This window comes from Ambystoma mexicanum, chromosome 9 (assembly GCF_040938575.1).
Source record: "Ambystoma mexicanum isolate Mex_15411 chromosome 9, UKY_AmexF1_1, whole genome shotgun sequence".
NCBI lineage: Eukaryota > Metazoa > Chordata > Amphibia > Caudata > Ambystomatidae > Ambystoma > Ambystoma mexicanum.
In genome coordinates this window covers 645,539,123-645,558,783 of record NC_090931.1, presented here as the reverse complement: position 1 = coordinate 645,558,783, position 19,661 = coordinate 645,539,123, and the positions used below count along the sequence as shown (strand labels likewise).

The window sequence follows — 19,661 nt, the reverse complement described above, 5'->3', positions numbered from 1 at the left end:
TTTTCATGGGACAGTACTGGCACTTCTCACTCGTGGTGCCATCATTTTCATGGGACAGTACTGGCACTTCTCATTCGCGGGGCTATCATTTTCATGGGACAGTACTGGTGCTTCTCATTCATAGTGCTAGGCTTTTCATTGGAGAGTGCAGACACCTTTCACTCCAGGTGCTTTCCTTTTCCTGATGTGGTACAGGCACTCCACATTAGAGGTGCATATTTTTCACCTGAAAGTACCGACACTTTTGACTGATTATGCCAGCCTTTTCGTGGGGCAGTAGTGGCACATTGGACTCGTGGCGCTATCTATTTCATGGGATAGTATCGGTGTGTCGATCTGTACCGCCGGGAAGACATTAAGAGGTCGAGTACATATCTGAGTGGCGCAGTCACTGTACAGCAGACAGAGGCGGTATGTGACGGGCACTTTAGACCGAATTACCGAAGAGGACCGAGTGGGGCACATGCCAGAGACATGCATGAATACATGATGGGGCCTATATGACCCAGGCTTCAAGCAGCCGAGGCGTCCACAGAGGGAGGAGCGCATAGAACAGGAGGCAGATGGGGCGATATGAGGGAACACCATATGACGCGCGGGGCACAGCTTCTCTAAAGGTGTTAAAGACTTCCATGGCTGTAGACCCACAGGCCGGGCCTTCCCATTAACCCGGAAGTGGCTCAGGAGTGGCACTGTGAAGTTGTTGACTCCCGGCAATATTGATGGGCGCTAACTAACTAATGCAGACTGTAAAAGGTGTGGGCAGAGACGGGGGTAGTTGTTTCCTGAAATCAAAGATGGAGCTGAGCACCAGTGGTAATGGACAGATCCGATGGAAGTGGCGGCCGGCGTTTGCCTTCGGTAGAGCGGACTGTATGACACGACACGTGTGGGCTTCTGATTGGCTGGTCCGTGGGGTGTGTGGGAGTCCCAGGGCACCACAGCGCCACGTATCTGCCAAGCCCAGTGTGAACAATTAGCCTCATTAGCATATAGACCATTCCCCCAACTCGGATCAAAACGAGCGTTTAATAAAACACTCTCCAAACCTAGAAAGGGAAAGCACGGGTAGTTAGCCACGCAAAAGGGAAGGGATATAATTAGATTCCTATTAACTCTTCGCTCGGGATTCTAATCACCACCAAGAAATGGCTCAGATTCCGGCAAGTCGTCGGAGCTTGCGTTTCTTGTAATTGCTGCGCACGCGAGAAGGGAGAGGCAGTGTTGCCAACTCCTCAGTGAAGAAAGTAGCTATTGGCTCCCCTAGAAGACACCAGAAGTAACTACATGACGTCACTGCCTAATTTGCATAAGTACCTCCACTTTCCCCCTGCGATTCATGGTTTTTACTGTGGCCCCCTCCCATTTTAACACCTCCCTTTTAAGTTATCAGTGTGTTTTTGCATTACTCCCGTTAGAAAACGGGCGAATGACCACACTTTTTTTCAATTGTTTTGGAAACTTGCATAAATGAGCAAGTCTCCAAACCAATTGAAAAAAGTAGCTAGTTTTCTCGCTAGCTGCTTTTCAATGAAAAAGTCGCTAGGGGGGCGTACTTTCTCGCTAAATATAGCGAGAAAGTCGCTAAGTTGGCAACACTGGGGAGAGGGACCCGCAGGTAACTCTCCAGGCTCTGTGGCAGCGTGCACTGCTCGCGCGCTTCACGCGATGCCCCAGGACACGGCCTTCCAAGCCTCGCGAGAGCGACTCGCTATCTCAGCTATTCTGCGCGTGTTTCTGGCATCGGCTCCCCTTGGTGATATGCAGTGGTCGAAGTTTACGAATAGAAGTAGTGGAAGTATGTTCGCTGCTGGCCTGCACCCGCTCCCCACAATCCCCATCACCAAGCCCCACCCAACCCCCTGTGCGCAACAAACCCCTAAACAAGTGCACCTGCTGTTTAAGAGAATGTTCAGTGCAGTGCACGAAAGTGCATGTTTCAACTTCTTCCTACACTTTTCTTTTGAAATGAAAACAGTCCTTAACGGTTTCTTTTTCAAATAAAAGTATAGGAACAGTCAAACTTAATTAAAAAAAAGTAGAGGAGCACCACTCCCACCCACTTCGACCACTGGTGATATTACGCTGTGGGAGCAACATCTCCTACGCAGCAGTACTGCCATTTCACCAAGAGCACTGGGGGTGGCAGAAGTGACCCCACGCACCTCCTAGTGACAGCAGCGTAGCTGAGGTGACATCAGGGGTGGACTGGGAACCAGAAGATGCCTGGGAAATAATTTTCCAACGGGCCCCATATTACATAATTTCAGCAAGCCCAGCCCTTTTCCTGTGAGAAAATGTGTAAATAAAATAGAAACCTCCAGAGTTCCCTATAGGCCAGTCCAGCCCTGGGTGACATGCTTTTTGACCGGGATACCGGGCTGTTCTATAAAGACTTTATTGAAAACTTCAGCCTGCGGCATGTTAATGAACTGTTATTGATCAACTGCCACAAACAGCCGTCTGCCAAAGCCATCAAATGGTAAACGCTACTCACTTTGTAAGACGATCATTTCGTGTAGGAATAACCATCACAACTTAACGGACGTGTGCAGCAAGCACTGCTATAAAAGAAGAATCCAGGGCACATTTAAAACGTGCCCTAGAATGCTCAACTCAGCACCACAACCCTGCACATGCATTGATATACAGCTGCTGGAAAGTGCTGAAACACATCCAAAAAGGCCATCAGGTACAATAACAGACATGCACACAAATCACTATGCATGCCCAATCAAGGCAACACGTTTTAAAAATGTCGTATAACGGTCAAAATAATGCTTTTTATACAATAAATATCGGCCATTAGCAAAAAGTGAAACCTCACAACCGTACAATCATCTACAAATATTCCCATAGTCACAAAGTAATCCCTTACAATAACATCTTAATAGACAACCAACATCTAGTAAAATGATGAACGAAAAAAATATGGTTGCTGTTCATGTCATTCCCTCAAATAAAATCTTCGCCTAATAACACATTCTCCCGAAAGCATTCTCTCGCTACTGGAGAACACTCCTACAGGAGCACATTAGGTGCTTTGCTGTTTCCATTTTTCTCTGCGTACACATCCTGCAAGTATGCCTCGCCATCTTGAGTGACATCCTAGCACTGATTACATTAGTGTCTCAACCAAATGAAATGTAACTTAAGATAGTCGGTTCAAATGTAGGAGCTAGAAAATTCCTTTACATACTTGTGAGGTAAGATTGGAGCAGTAGCGGAGCATAATCTCTACTAACAGATTTTGTAGCGAGATTGATCCAATTTTGTTTCCTATCCATGTCTACAATAGATTTCTTTTAATCTCCCCTGCACTTGCACAATCTCAATTTCACCTGGCCTAGTAGGATCGCTGTCTGTCTTCCCTCTTTTCCCCCTCCCTTGCCTCATCGCGCCTTGAAACACTTGTGTATAGGTGCGTTATAAATGCCATATCATATCATACCTTTTAAATGTATGTTTAGGGAAACCAATAGGATCAATATTTAAATGATTGCACCAAGTCATCCTTTCTTTCTAAATTGCTGCACATGTAGAAAGCTTAGAGTACCTTTGCATCTTAGATACCTCCTCAAGTAGTAATTTCAATAATGATTTGTTGGTGGCATTTTGTAGTTTCCAACAATATGACACACAGCGATAGATTTTATAATAGGCGTGGACGAATGCTGAAATCTCCCTAGAGAAATTCAATTGGAAGATGATAGGGAACATTCATAATTGCTTTTAAGCTAAAACTCTCCAATTTCTTTTGATCATTAGCGCAATTCACACCGCAAACATCGATACCATACATGATTCTTGGAACTAATTTCATCAGATAGACATCAATAACTACCAATACTATAAAGAACCACAGAAATGTGTTCAATCAGAACTTTCATCATTAAAAGACTATGGAATAAGTCTTCATGAATTATGACTGCAAATTTCTACAATATGTATATATTGCACTGTACCTGTGATAACCAAAGAATGGACTAAACCAATGTACTAGTGCCTTGAAAAAGCCCAAGAAAGGGCGAAACAAACGCACGTGCCTCCCAGCGGAGTGATGTTGGCACAAACCACTGAGACGCATTTGTTGTAAATTACTGATGTAAATACTCTGAGAAAGTTGTATTAAACATAAACTTGTTTTCCCTAGCTAGTGTTAATTTGTAAATTATTGATGAAAAATTGCATGCAACTATATTGCATATTTGAAATGTGCATGTGCTAACATAGGAACTCAAACCCCTACTAAATAATCACATGAAGATTAAAAGTTCAAAAGAAGATCACACAATACACATCTCTGCAGCAATCCGAAGCATGAAGAATGTGCAGACGCTGAAACGCAAGATAGATCAAGTCATCGTATAGGCTAGCTATAATTAGTAAATAGAATGTAGGCGAATCCGCAAATGTATAGAAACTGGACATCGGCATCATTAAATAAATAATCCCAAAACCATGAAAGGGGAATGAAAAGCTGTGTTGCAGTAGAATGACAGGTTGCTGAAGCTGTGTGGTGAGGCTGTCTGGCCTGAAGTCAAGATCCTAGAAATCGAGGTCTGCTATCTACGCTGAAGAAGAACTGTGCAGAGGATGAATCCTGAATCTGCAGATATATTCACCTTGCACTCCTATTTTGCGCAGTTCCAAAACTTCAGAAAATCTTTAGTGGCACAACAATGCTTTTAATGATTTTAAGGTGCAGGGGAGATAATAGTGTCAACCCTGGCATATGGGTTGTAAAATATATGTGAACAAGATAAGTTCCTTATGGAGGAACTCCCGCCCCCTGCACACTTTCACAAGCTCATAAATGAGCAAAACTTTTAGAGTAAATTTGCATATACCCACTCTGAGTATATAGAGAAATAACATTAGTTCAATTACATTGTAAATACATGAGCATTATGTGGTATCCAATGATTGATCTCAACACATAAAGTGATGATATTTCTTCATAAGTATTTTTATTGTTCAAAAGTTCATAGGTGGCCCAACGCGTTTCAAGATAAACATCTCTTCCTCAGGGGTATATTCAATATTATATATCATATCTAAAGGGAATATTTCCCCAAACACTCTTATATTTTTAAAAAAAGAAAAAAAGTCAATTCTTGTCAATGTATGTTCAACTCCTTAGTGCATTATCATTCTAAAAGACAATAAATAACGTTGTTAGTCGGTATTTCAACATTTTAGATACATTATAATTTAGGTTTTGAAGTCCACAACACTTTTATCTAAGATGAATGGGGTCCTTTCATTTGGAACAATTGGATAAACAGTATACAATTTGCTAATCTTTGGCTGTAATTCTTCTAATGGTACAATCTGATTTTTTATAGTGGCGGTTTTTGACTAAGGTGATCTGGTTTGGGAGGTACCTACATCGTTATGTATTGATGCCAACAAGGCTTACTGTAGAATGCTTAAATTATGTGTTATTGGGTCGTCAAAGTATGCCCCAGTATAAGAAATATGGCGTGATCAGAATCATATGGCACAAACCCTATTGGAATTAAAAAAACATTTCCATATAAGGTTTTAAAAGGAGGACTATAGTTCAGATAAGGTGTTCTAACGCTAGTTAATAGACATAGGACAGAGTTCTTACCCTTAGAAATGGTCCAGAAATGGCCAAAATGTTGGGAAACGATCGTTAAGGAAGAACACCAGGTAAGTATGTATACGTGCGTTAGTCTCCATTCCGTGTTATAGGATCAATAAGTTGTGGATAGAAAGGTAAGTGAATAAATATAAATGAGGGTGGTAGAGCCGGCAGAGGTAGATGAAGGCTTACCTCCTGGGTAAAGTATCCAGAGAAGGAAGGTTATTCTCGCGTCCGTTCCCGATTATGGTGAGAGTCAAGATGGCCGTTCATATAGCGGCGCATGGTTGTGACATCACTACGTTGTGGCGTAACATGATGTCACAAATGTAAACATCATTTTTTTCTCTTTTTTTACTTTTACGAAGTACACATAATAGTAGAATGTATATGGTTAACATAGTCAAGTTTTCAGTTAGTATAGTGCTCTGATGGTAAAAGGTTGTGACGTCGGGATTAAATTAATATCATGAAGTGTAAAGTCCGTGAATACGGAGGAAGTTTTGAAGCGTGGACTCAATAGTGGGTAAAGCGAAAGGGCTCTTTAAAAAATCGGTGGAGTTGGTACAGTCTCTGCATTAGTAAATAGGTAAAATGGTGCTGGGTATAAATGAAGAAGAGGGTCTAAGTATTCTAAGGGCAGATGAAGCTCAAATGAGTACAGACTGTAATGAGTCTGAAGAAAGAACTGTTGCTTATGAGAGTGGTCGGATTGGATTGGCCATTCATGTCTGGGTAATTACTAGGTGTCTGGTTGAGACATTATCTAATTGACTTTGAGTTCCATCATGATACCCTGTAGGTGACTTACATTCTATAGAAGTATGGAAGACTAGTGCATATTGGGACCTGTAATGCATAGTAGGGACCTTGTCTACAAGACTTACATTCTTAGAGTTATAGACCTCTTATTCTTATTACAACATATATTTTGTGGTTTAGAACCCTTGTAAACATAAGAACAAGTCTATATGACATACTGCCTCAGGGAAAAGGAGACTTACACTCTGCGAGGTTTAGAACCCTTGTCAGCATAATAACAAGTCTATATGACATACTGTCTCAGGGATAAGAGACTTACAATCTGGGCGGTGTTCATCACCATAAATCCTAGATCTGATTAGTACACATACAATCTCAAAAATAACTTTTTCGAAAGGATCGTAACTATTTGTAAAGTTGTATTGTGTGTATGTTACGTAAGTGAATCAGTAATGGATTGACTATAAGAATGGGCCCAAATAAAAGTCTTCATTTAGACCCAACAGGGTCATTGCGTCCGATTTGTGGATCAAATATAGTTCTCTTTGTGCCAATCTTTTGGCCATGTCTCCTCCTCTAGGGGCTGGTCGAATCACTTCCAGTACAACTGCTCGTAATTGGGATATATTGTGTCCATTTTCTTTAAAGTGTCTTGTTACTGGGGATTTGATGTTGCCCGTTCGTATGTTGGACTTGTGTTCTGTCCATCTTTCTCGTATCTTACATATGGTCTTTCCCACATAGTATTTTCCACATGGACACTTAAGTCCATAGATGACATTCTTGCTTTCACATGTTACAAAGTCTTTTAACATAATTTTCTTGCCACTGTTGGGGTGTCTTATATGGTCGCCCTTGATGAGGTTGGAACAGTGTTGGCAATTAAGGCAGACATGTGTTCCTATCTTTTGTTTTCTCAGTGTGGTTTGTGTAGCTATTTTTGGTCTTTCTGCCCCAATTAGGCTATCTTTCAGGTTGTTGCCCCTCTTGTAAGCCAACATTGGCGGGTCAGGAAATAGTTTGTTTAGGTTTGGATCCGATTTTATGAGGTCCCAATTCTTAATGATTATTCTTTTCACCGGGTAGCTTTGGCTTGAATATTTTAGGGTGTTGATCAATCTTGTAGTGTCCTTCTTCGGTTTTTCTTGCAATAGATCTTCTCTAGTTGCAGTACTTGTGCGTACCAGTGCTTTATTGATCATTACTTCTGGAAAACCTCTTTTCATAAATCTCTCTTTCATGATTACCTGTTCTGTTTGTAATGCCATCGGGTCAGACGTGATCTTTTTCAGGCGGAGAAATTGGCCATATGGCAGATTGTCTTTAAGGTGGAGTGGATGAAAACTGCCAACGTGTAAGACACTGTTCACATCTGTGGGTTTTCTGTAGATATTCGTGTAGAATTCTGTGTTTCTCATTTCAACTTGTACGTCCAAAAAGTGGACTCGATTTTTCCAATCTCAAGTGTGAAGGTAATGCCTTCCTGGCAGTTGTTAAGATATGTTAGGAATTCTTGTAGTTCTTCACTCGTATCTTGCCAAATGCCGAAAATGTCGTCGATGAATCGTTTCTAAAATTTAATTTTGCTCTTCCAGGGTTCTTTATCCAGAATGTGATGATATTCAAAGTGAAACATGAATATATTCGCGTAGGATGGTGCTACAGACGGCCCATAGATGTACCTGATATTTGAAGATAATATTTGGTGTTGAATCTGAAGTAGTTGTTATATAGGATGATCCTGATCAATTCTAATGCAAAAACTTTGTGTATGAGTGTTTCATTCTGTCTGAGTAGAAACCATTCCAGAGCTTCTATACCTGCTTGCTGGGGTATTGATGTATATAGACTATTGACGTCTAGTGTGAACAGTATTAGATCTGTTTCATCTGTCTGGATCTCCCTTAGTAGTCGTAAAAAGTGTGCTGTGTCTTTTAGCTAAGTAGTGGTTGTCTGACAATCGGTTGGAGAGCCTTGTCAAGGTAGATTGCAAGGGGATGAAAGATGCTTTCTGTACCCGCTACTATCGGTCGAAAAGGTGGGTTTTGGAGATTTTTGTGCACTTTTGGGAGTGTGTAAAACACCAGTGTGATAGAGATTTTTTTTAATATGAAAATCTCTTTTGTGTTCGGTTATCCAATCTGCATCGTAGGCTTTGTCAATTGTTTCCTTGATCATGGTGCTAATAGGCATCAAGGGATCATTGTCCAAAATGAGGTATGTTTGTTGATCTTGTAAGAGTCTGAGGCAGCCTTTGTTGTAGAAGCTAGTGTCCATCAAGACAAGGGCTCCCCCTTTTGTCTGCTGGTTTGAGTGTGACTGAGATGTCTTCTGATAATTCTTTAATGAGTTGGTGACTCCTAATGTTCATTTTCTGGGTGTTGCTATATTTTAGTCTTCTGAGATCTTTTTTGGTTTTAAGGTTGAACAGATTAATTACAGGGTGGCTTATCTGGGGGTGAAATGTGCTTTTGTTTTTAATTTCCAAGTAATCAGATTTGGGCTTCTGTCCTCCCAGGTCCGGTAAGCCATCAAAGAATACCTTAAGTTCCATCTTTCTGATCAATTTAAAGAGATTAACTTCTTCCTCAAAGATGCAAGTGTTGTTCGTGGGGATAAAGGAAATGCCTAGATTCCTAGATTCAATGTATCCATCTGGCTCTTACTGAGCATTTTACTTGAGATGTTCAGAATTATTGAGTCTGTTATTTGTTCCTCAGTCTTTGTTTTCTTTTTCCCTTTGCAGGTTGGTCTCCTCCTAAAAAAAGGTGTTTCCGGTGTCGGGGCGGTTGATGGTCCTGGTGGTGTTGGCAGTAGTCTATCAGTTGTTTCTGGTCTTGTAGGGCTAGGAGGTGGATTTCTATCCGTATTTTCTCTTTCTCTTTCTCCACTTGTAGCCTCGCTGCTATCCGTGCTGTTGTTTGGTCCCTGTGGTCTTGTTGGTCTGGTAGGGTTTGGTCTTGAGTTTTGGTAAAATTCCTGCCAGGAATAAATAATATCCCTTGCGTAGTCCAAAGTGTCTTTGCAGAATTTTCTTATCTTCCATTGTTCTATGACCCTCTTGTAGAAATCCAATTTGTTATTTGTGTCCTCCAGTATGGTTTTTAGTTGGTCCCCTGTTTATCTGATCACGCCATATGTCTTATACTGGGGCATACTTTGACGACCCAATAACACATAATTTAAGCATTCTACAGTAAGCCTTGTTGGCATCAATACATAACGATGTAGGTACCTCCCAAACCAGATCACCTTAGTCTACAACCGCCACTATAAAGAATCAGAGTGTACCATTAGAAGAGTTACAGCCAAAGATTAGCAAATTGTATACTGTTTATCCAATTGTTCCAAATGAAAGGACCCCATTCAACTTAGATAAAAGTGTTGTGGACTTCAAAACCTAATTGATAATGTATCTAAAATGTTGAAATACCGACTAACAACGTTATTTATTGTCTTTTAGAATGACAATGTACTGAGGAGTTGAACATACATTGACAAGAATTGACTTTTTTCCTTTTTTTAAAAACATAAGAGTGTTGTGAATATTAATGCATACAGAATCTAATTGTATTCCGCCACATAAGTAATTAAATATATATTTTTAAAAAAATGTTCCCTTTAGATATGATATATAATGTTGAATATACCCCTGAAGAAGAGATGTTTATCTCGAAACGTGTTGAGCCACCTATGAACTTTTGAATAATAAAAATACTTATGAAGAAATATCATCACTGTATGTGTTGAGATCAATCATTGGATACCACAAAATGTTTATGTATTTACTATGTAATTGAACTAGTGTTATTTCTCTATATACGCAAGTGGGTATATCCAAATTTACTCTAATAGTTTGGCTCATTTATGAGCTTGTGAAAGTGTGCAGGGGACGGGAGTTCCTCCATAAGGAACTTATCTTGTTCACAGAGGATGAATCCCCTCATGTTAAGGTGCAAGGAAGAACACAAAGGATGCCAAGTTTTAATTCATTTAAAGCATTTAAAAGCTTGCAGAATGAACAGAATCATGGTCTCTTGTCACGTGAGTCAAGGATGAAACTAGAGTTTGAGCTTGGAGTTCCAGACGCGATAGCGAGTGCCCTCACTCGCATGCATTCCCAGGACCAGAATATACTGCAAGGCCAAGTACAAAGGTGATGAGGGATGGGTGATGAGGGATGTTGGGCTAATTGGGTGGTGAGGCTGCTTCATATGCTATCTCCCTGCACCTGGGTCTTGGTTTACGTGCTGCTAATTGAACTGAATGTTCCAGACATGGCACAAGTGTGCCAACCAATTGCATTAGTCTGTATAACGAAGGACCTTATAGCTTGAGAAACCAATGAAACACGGGATAACTGATTTGTCTTAAAATGACACGTATGAAGAGGTAGTCATAAGTTGTCCACCTAATATTGGGCAGCCAAAAACAATCCTACCTCCTATATGATTGTATATCTAGATGTCTCCCTTAACCAATCCCGACCCTTGATGGTCGCTCAGGACAGTCAGTGGCGTCTCTCGACCTCCTCGCTGATCACACCAGTCACTAGACATCTATAAGCCAGCCAGACAGAGTTGTGGTTCAACATTTTTCTCTGCTATTCCACAGAATGTGATTGTGCAATAAAAACGGCACTCAAACACGTACTAACCCCACTTATGTTTTATGTACTGTTTTTGATGTGTTACTTTTATCAAATTTAAAAAATTGTTTCTGTTCAACTGAGTAACCAGTTCTTCGTTTTTTAAAACTGTGTTTATAAAGTTTGTAATAAATTACATATTTTGAGTTATCTACTTCTCAGTTTGTTGGGCAAGCTTTTTCAAATAACTTTTCTCTTCCTCATCCATTCAAACTGGGTGTTTTTAAGCAAGCCTCTTTTGGGGAGACTACCCTTAAGAATTTTAGTTTGGCAGATAGGGTAATTGCCTCCAATGTTCTCTTTTGTTAGAACCTTTAGAAAAGGCCCATCTTTCTCCTGATGTCCCGTAAAGTGGAGAAACCCAAGAGTTAATATCCTGACAAAGTGTCAGTGAATATCCCCTTGTCTAACCCTACTTTTTTTATATCACAGGTAATGCTGTATGTCTGTGAAGCAGCTTTTCTGTCCTTTTCGATATTAATAGTATTGCTTTCTTTGAGTGAATGTCTCGGGGTGTTTCCCTCAGTTTCAATAGCACAGGTAAGTGAGGCGCTCTGTGATGTCCTCCTTTCCGAGCCTTAGCTAATGCTGTCTGGCTATAAATGAGCCTCTTTGTATCTCCTCCATTACCATGGGCATGTCCTAATAGGAGGCTGCTGTGCAAGCCAATGGATATTGTGCCGGTGTAAGGATTTGTACTGCACAATTGAACTACTTCACTGTTCTATAAGAGATTTGAGTGTTGCTTGAGACATCACTGTTATTTGTTAAAAACTGCACTCCTTATTTATCCGAGTTTCTCAACACCTGGGCTTTGCGCCCCACAGACCTGACAAAACAGTAGTTGTGAAATGCACCCCAGAAGTCATAGATCTCTGCACAAGGAAGTTACCCAAAGTACAACATTGTCCACAAGTGATTACTGCCACAAAAGAAAGCATGGTTCAAGCATAGGCCAGGCACGAATGTCTTTCCTAATGCAAGTTATTTGAGCAGAAGACGGGGGCCGGAGGTATCAATATTACCTCTTGAGGTCCAAATAAAAGTAAACCTAAGCTTGTTGAGGACAGCTCTTCGCTTAGAGCAGCTCACTCTCCCTGCATGCTCTCCTGTGTGACCAAGTATGTTAGTGTCTCTTGCAGGAGAACAAATATCAAAAAGAAAAAAGTCCTCCAGTTCTTGCCCAGTCCAGGTCCGGGTCTCGGTCCAGCTAGGTGATTGGTATAATAGAACAACAAGAGAAAGTCCTTCACAGAGCCAGGCTTTGCACTATTGATCTGCACTTCTTCCTTGATCTTCATGCTTTCTTGCGTGGGACTTGTGCGGCTTGTGTAGGCCACGAGAAACCTTCTCCTATGCCCTTTGGTCCAGAAGGAATTCCCCAACCAAGGCTGCGCAGGACATTGGATTTGAGCTCTCTTTTTACAAGACCTGACATTCTCCATAAAACAAGAGGCCTCTTGATCTTGTTCCCACTGGCTGTTCACTAGGACTCTCAACCCCTCCCCGTCTCAGGGCCGAATGGTGGCATTGCGCATTCTGTTACGCTAATCAGAGACAAACTTATTTTGAGGGGGAATTGTGCCCTAATAAGCACAGCTTGCTGATGGCAGCTTTACAACATTTCACTGCTAACCTTGCCCCATGCCTGCTCCACAGTGTGCCATGGTACGTTCCAACACAGTGAAACAGGGGAATGGGTGGGCAATGGCAGTTTTTACACAGGTGCTGAATGTGCATATAGACATGCCTTTAAGTTTATGCACTGGCTGAAGAGCTCTGCATGTTATCCTCAGCTCACAGGTATGAATTTCAGCAGAGCCAACTCCGCTTTTTCTCTGCCCTGATTTGACAAAATGAGCGCTGCATCCATTTTATTTTATTTTATGTCATTGTTTAAAGCATGAACATAGCTCAAGAGACTGGGTGCATTGTACATGGTGTGGGTAGACAGTCTTTGGGCTGGCATCTTTTCCACAGTAGCATAGTACTATGAGTTGCGGTCTATGCGTCAGTCTGTGCATCCCTCAGCATTAGTCATGGGTCAGGTATTGCAGATGAGTTGGGATTCAAGCCGGTTGGTTGATTTGCTGCGCGAGGAGCCCGTGCCACAAGATATGTGGACCCTAGCCACCAGCTACTCTGGTGTGCTACTACCAACTGCTTTGTAGATGATAGATGCAGTATTGAACAATCCTGGACTGGAGAGTGGTTCGTATAGGACAAGGGTGATTTGGTCAAATTTCCATGCCCCATAATGAGCCATGTTGCAACGTGCTGGACTACTTTTGATGAAGCCAGGTGAGCGGCTGGAAGCAGAGGCAGGAGAGTGTTTCCCCAATTGATGTGCAAGACCACAAGGGTCTGCACTACGATTCCTGAAATCATGTGGTGGGATGAAGGGCTTGATTTGGAAAAATGTGGAGAGTTGGAGCCAGGTCATTTGGGTCTTCTTTGTTATATGCTTCTGGGAGGGAAAGGCTGCTGTCGATCAACAAGCCTAAGGATTTGGATGAATCTGAGAGTTATGGATCAAATCCTTCTAGGTGCATAACACTGAGACACTGTTGGAAGAGTTGTTGTTTAGTGGGGCAATGAAGAGGACAACTTCGGTCTTGGACAGGCTACGTTTGAGGAAGGCAGTCAACATCCACCACTGGGTGATAGCTAGGCAATCGCTGAGATGACTAATGTCCTGTGGGCTTTTTACTTCCATGTTGTGAGGAATTCGACCATCCGCACAGTGGGTGTGTGCTCACCTGGGCTTTTTTGGAATTTTATATGAAATTGAATGATGGTAGATCAACCTCTGGAAAAAGTGTGGGGCTAATCTGCACACATTTTCCTATGCTCAATGCACACCATACATAGACCTGTGAACTCTGGGAGGACACAGCCTACTGGCACAGTCCTCACTGTCACATTTAGTTGGAATGTGACACCCAGGAGTACATCAAGGCATCTGAAAAGGGGGAGGGCAAAGCCTTCCTCCTGCCATGGCCAGCCTAATTATATAACAAAGGCTCCATGGATCTGCCCTATGCTTTGTTGGCCCTGCTGGTGGCAGTGACGCATATTGATGAGTGTTAATTTAAGCAGGCCCACAAAAGGCTTGGTCGAAGGGCTAACAAAAGACAGGAAACCCCAACACAGTTGATATGCATCTGCGTCAACCTGAAGCCAGCTCCTGCCTCTTAGTATCAAGCGCAGTGAAATGTTATGTCTGGGACAGCTGTTTACAGCAGTCATCCCCACAGGGGGACCTCATTCAGAGGGTAGAAGTATGTGATTCGCAGGAGACAAAGTCTGTTCTCGCCACAAATTCAAGGGAGACCTGTCTTTAATCAGGAACCACAGAGAGGTCAATTAACCAGAGAGACCCTTTGATCCACAACAGACAGGAAGATGGGTGGGACCTAGTAGTACATGTTTTCACTCCTTTACCTTTCCTGTTGCAAAGCACTCTGATTATGACCTCACGCATAACAGAAGATTGTTGTTGGGGACCCAGGATTGGTTCATTAATGTAGGCTTAGCTTATACCAATCACTGTGGCCCATTTGGCTTTAAAAGAGGATTGAGCCACTCTTTTGGCAGATCATCTGGAGACTTTGCAAGGAGTAACAAGAACTCATTTGGACCATGGCTGAAGGTACAGTCTGCCTTACAGCTTCCGCCAGTGAAGGAAGGCCAGGATTTGCAAGAGGGAAGCAAGATCCATCCCCTAAACATCTCCCAGGGAACAGATGGAGATACTGAATCCAGAGGACCCCTCAAGCAAATCCAGAACTGGTACCCAGCGAACACACAGCGTGCCCTGCTAGGCTCTGCAGGCCACTGCCAGAGAGTCTCTGAACCAAAAAAAAGGACAAGGCTGTTGCCTGCAACTCTACTCAGCTTTGTGCCATCCACCTTAAAGGATGACACAAGCCCAGCAAAGAAGCTAGGAGGTGTGTACGACATGCATCAACAAGCGTCCACCTTAAAGGACGTTTTCGAGGCAGTCGAGCCCTTCGAGCTGCAACTGACTGCACCGCTGACTGTTTTCATGCTGCAGTCGCTAAAGCCGTCTGAGACACCTCGACCAGTGCTTTAGACAAGCAAACCAGTACTGAGACCACGATTCCTGACCCTGAGTCGCCGTGTAGTGCAGCCTGCAGCAGTCTATCCAGCCTCGCTCACCAAACTGCCTGCCGCCTGATACCCGCAGCTGTCTCCCATCTTGAACTCTATTGCAGAAGCTGTAAAGCATCCTGAAACCGACTCTACACTGTTGAGCACCAAGAACTTCTACAAGCATAAGGTACATTGTGGTTCTACCCCCCTGGTCCTTTCTCCGAAGGCCCCTAGACATTTTATGACCCATTGCTCCCTTTGTGCTGAAACCAAGAGTCCTTGAACTATTGCGATTAATTACTCTGCCGACTACCCACCTGTCAGTATCCAGAGTGCATCACCTTACCTTCTAGAAACTGTCTGTCCTCTGCATTCCATTACAGGGTGAGTTGTATTTTATAGTGTGCTAGAACTGTCTGTTGTGATAACAATAAAGTAGATATTTGTATTCAACCTTGACTGGACAGTCCCTTTTATTATTGGGTAATAATCGTATTTTCGCTTTGTTGCAACTAACCAACGATCCACGACCTTGTGAAGATAAGCATGGCATTCCGTCTACGTTACCAAAATTGGACAAGGAGGTTTATAATTGACTTGGGTTTCCAATCTGTTCGGATCCCTTCTGGTGTACTAGAGGTGTGGGGCTGATTGATGGTTTAGAACCCGATATTCATCCCTGGACCTATGGTGCCCCGGAAGTTGATTCGTCACACATGTGTAACTGAGTATCGTTCTGTTTTTTGGTAGATGGATGTATTGGGATCTATCAGAAGGGTGGCTAATGGCTCCATGTTAAGGTTGAAGAGGATCAGTGAGAGAATGGAGTCGTGGGGAACCCAGCAGGAGACTGGGAATCGATTAGAATATAACATTTTCATCTGTATCGCCTTGTATCTGTCAAAGAGGTTGATAGCAAACCAATTCAAAACAGTGCCGGTGAATCCCACCCTGTTGACAAGGTGGGAGAGGAGGATGTGGTGGTCGTAGATGCCGAATGCAGCCAGCATGGTGGCTCTCTCAGTGCTGCCCTTGGGGTGGAACCCAGACTGATAGTTGTGTAGGAGGTGAGATGTTTGATTTTAGCGAGTAGTTTTGTATCAACAACTTTTCAAGATTTTTCTGAAAAACGGGAGGTTTGTAATGGGGCTGGCAATTTGCCAGGTTGTCTAGCACTACAGTCAGTTTTTTCAAGAGAGGTCATATGAGTCCACTCTTGAGGATGTCTGAGAATTACCATACAGTGAGGGAGACAGTTAATTATGCTGAGGGGTGTGTTAAGCACAGGGCCTGACAATTATTTAAGGCTGGGATGATATCTTCAGAGTAGGAGGTAGGTTAGAGAGAGGCAAGCGTTTTAGAAGGTTAGAAGGTCTAGGGGGAGAGAATTCATCCAGGGGAGGAGGGCCAACGCTGGGGGATGTGGATTCGATCATCTGTTGGATTGTGTCAATTTTTTCAATGAAAATGTTGATGATTTATTTGCATTTTTCCTCAGTTGCTGGCACTTCAGAAATGGGTAAAATGTGTGACGGTTGGGGCAATGCTTTACTACTTCTAAGGGAGTTTTGCTCCTGTTAGAGGCTGCTGCAGTGGTGGTGGAGTAGTGACCAGCTTTGCCCTTGGTAATCAGAATCCTATGGTTAGAGTGGAGAGATTTGAGTTTGGTGACCTCTCTGGGGTTATGTTTTTTTTCTACACCATTTTTCTAGGGCTCTGATTGAGCGTTTGTTGGAGGCGAGCTCTGGGTTGTACCAAAGGGCGGGTGGTTTAGTCTTAGGGCCTTATCACGAGTTGGGCAGAAAGGTTGGAGTTTTACCTCCAGCTTTTTGCTGGAGGTAAGAATCTCCACTTTCTGTCTGTTTTCGGCTGTTTTCAGCAGGAGGTAATAGCGCCGAAAATCCCCATAGAGTCTTACCAAAATGGGGATTTACAGCCTTACCACTACTCTGGATCTGGTGCAAATTGCACCAGACTGAGTACCAGTAACGCTATTTGCGTTGGCAGTATCCTGGTGCAATTACCGCTGGCATACCTCCAGACTCTTGATGAGGCCCTTAGTGCGGCAGGTTTTTTGGGGGGGATGAGTGCCCATCAGTTTCATAGCAGAGATGTTGAATAAGTATAGGAGGACTGAGGCATTCCCTGTGGCAGTGGACTCTCTGATGTTTGCTTCTAGCTCATTGATCGGGAAGGTTTTGAATTAGGTGTACTGAGCGAGGGGGCATTTAGCCTAATCTTTGTGGGGAGTGGGTGATCGACCGTGGGATGGCGGCATGGTGAGACTAGTTGAGTGAAATAGGGTCTAAGCAGGTGATGTGGGAGGATGATGTAAAGAGGTGTTGTCACCTCTCTAGGATGTTGACTTTGTTTTGCGTGGTGGAGAGTACAATTTGCTTAAAGTCCATGGATCTGGTTAGTGTTGCAAGCCCGCTTCGAGTGTGATTTTCGGCGTGAAACTCAGGGATGTTAAAATCTCAGAGAAGAAACATAGAGTGTGTGCTTATTTGGCAGAGAAGAGAATGTTGGAGATGTCGTCAATTAAACAATCACTCCTGTGAGGTGGTCTGTAGACCAGGTGGAAGGTCATGGATGCCTCGTGTGATAAAGGAAACTTACAGGTGAGTGATTCAAACAAGCTTATGCTGAGAGAGAGAATGATGCAACATGGTCAATTGCTCCTGTGGATGATTGCCACTCCACCTCCTGACCTTCCTGATCAGTCAGCGTGTTGATGCAGTAGCTACAGGGTAGGAAGAAGACAAATATGGGGGAAGGCAGTGGTGAACCATGCTTCGGTAATGAAGAGAACGTCAAGGTTGTTGTACTAGATTAGGTCTTTAATTTTGACAGCAAAGTGACTGCCAAGTGAGCATTGATCAGCATGAAGGTGTGTGTGCTCTTGGTCCGTGGGTGTTGGATGGGGCAAAGGGGTTATTGATAAGGTTTGCTGGGGAGCTTTATAGGCCTGCTCATGGCGCTTAGCCCTTCGAACCCTAGAAAGCGTGGTTATGGGCTATGGAGGGAGGAGACACATGGTGATGTCTTTGTTGAGTAGTTCTACAGCGACAACTTTGTAGGTGAAATGCGTACAGGTAACCAATATCTCGTTTGTCCGTCACAAAGGACGCCTGGTGTAGAGGACGCTTAGGGGTGGTCACTGAAGTAGTTATTTCCAAGGGTGGGTGTGTTAGGGGTGCATCCACAGGAAAGCGGTTCCAGATTCCAGATTCTTGGAATGTGTAAAGAATGCTGGGAGCGGGCAGTAACGCCAGCGGGATAATTCTTAGATTGGAGGGGTGCACATCGTTGCCACAAATATGCGACAGTGAATAAGTGTAATGAGGGAGTCTGAACCAACCTAGGGGAGACTGGGGGGTTCTCCCCAAGAATTCTTTTTGAATAATGGGTTAAAATGATGCATTATTAGGTAAAAAGCCAGACAATTTACAATTGGTTTTGCAGCATAAGTCATGTAAAAAAATAATCCAATAGATGCAAGTCACCAACAGTGCACAGGATACTTTTCCTATGCATTTTCATGTTGCCTTTTGCCACAATATATGCCAGTATAAAAAATATGTATTTTCACACTGGTTGTGCCAATATATTGCCATGCTGGTTGCACCAGTATATGCCAGTACTGCCATTTAACAACATAATCGTGTTTGCTTTGAACATATTGCCAGCCCTGATACTATAAGAAAACATGTCCAATCTGGCTTTGCCAATATATGCTAATATCCTTATGTAACAACATACTCCTGTTGGATTTGCTGTTCAAAAATGCAATGACACAGCATGAAAACATGTCCAAACCTGCGATGTAGGACAGTCTTGACATGTAATAACACTTATCATGTTTTGCTTCATCATAGATGTCCAGTAGAAAATTACATGCCAGACTAAGAAATGATAGCTAGACTGGCTGCACCAAAATGCCAGTCTAACCACAAAATAACACTTTTTATGCTTGCTTTTTGAGACGGGGCATCGCCTGACAGACCACTCTGACAAGGAAAGTACACTTCACTGGTGTTTATTTTGGTTTGTACAGAAATAGTGGGCTTAGGTAGAATTGCCAAAACTCTGGGCCAAAAGAGGCATAAGGGGGTATCTGGTGCTCCTTCCTCTCTCCTCTCCCTTGGCTACCGCCACCGTAGTACAGGCTTCCGTAACACTGGTTAGTTCTAGGGTTCAATAAACCCTACTGTCTTTATCCTATGCTGCAATGTTAAGCCTAAGATGTCGACTATATGGCTCCCTAGTTGTCTTGTAGCTATCTCCGCTCATTGCTCTAGAGGGAGTTAGGAAAATGGTTTCTTTCATACACCCCTTGGAGTCACTCTCCACACATGCACAGCCTCACCTTCCTCTAGTACTCTGGCATCTTCCTGCAATCTCCTCCCACCCTGCTTCTATCCCTCAGATCTTGCAATCTGCCTTCCTACCTCCCTTAGATGTTAATCCTCTTCCTCCTCTTGCATTCTACTTTATCTCTTCCCCTCCCTCTCTTCTACTGCC

At 43.0% G+C, this 19,661-nt stretch overlaps 1 protein-coding gene across 2 annotated transcripts in view; it reads left to right on the top strand.

Annotated features, from left to right (window-relative positions):
- DPH1 (diphthamide biosynthesis 1) overlaps window positions 1-19,661 on the top strand; it is a 1,780,687-nt gene that overhangs the window by 1,216,971 nt on the left and 544,055 nt on the right. The gene's annotated exons all lie outside the window — the stretch shown is intronic.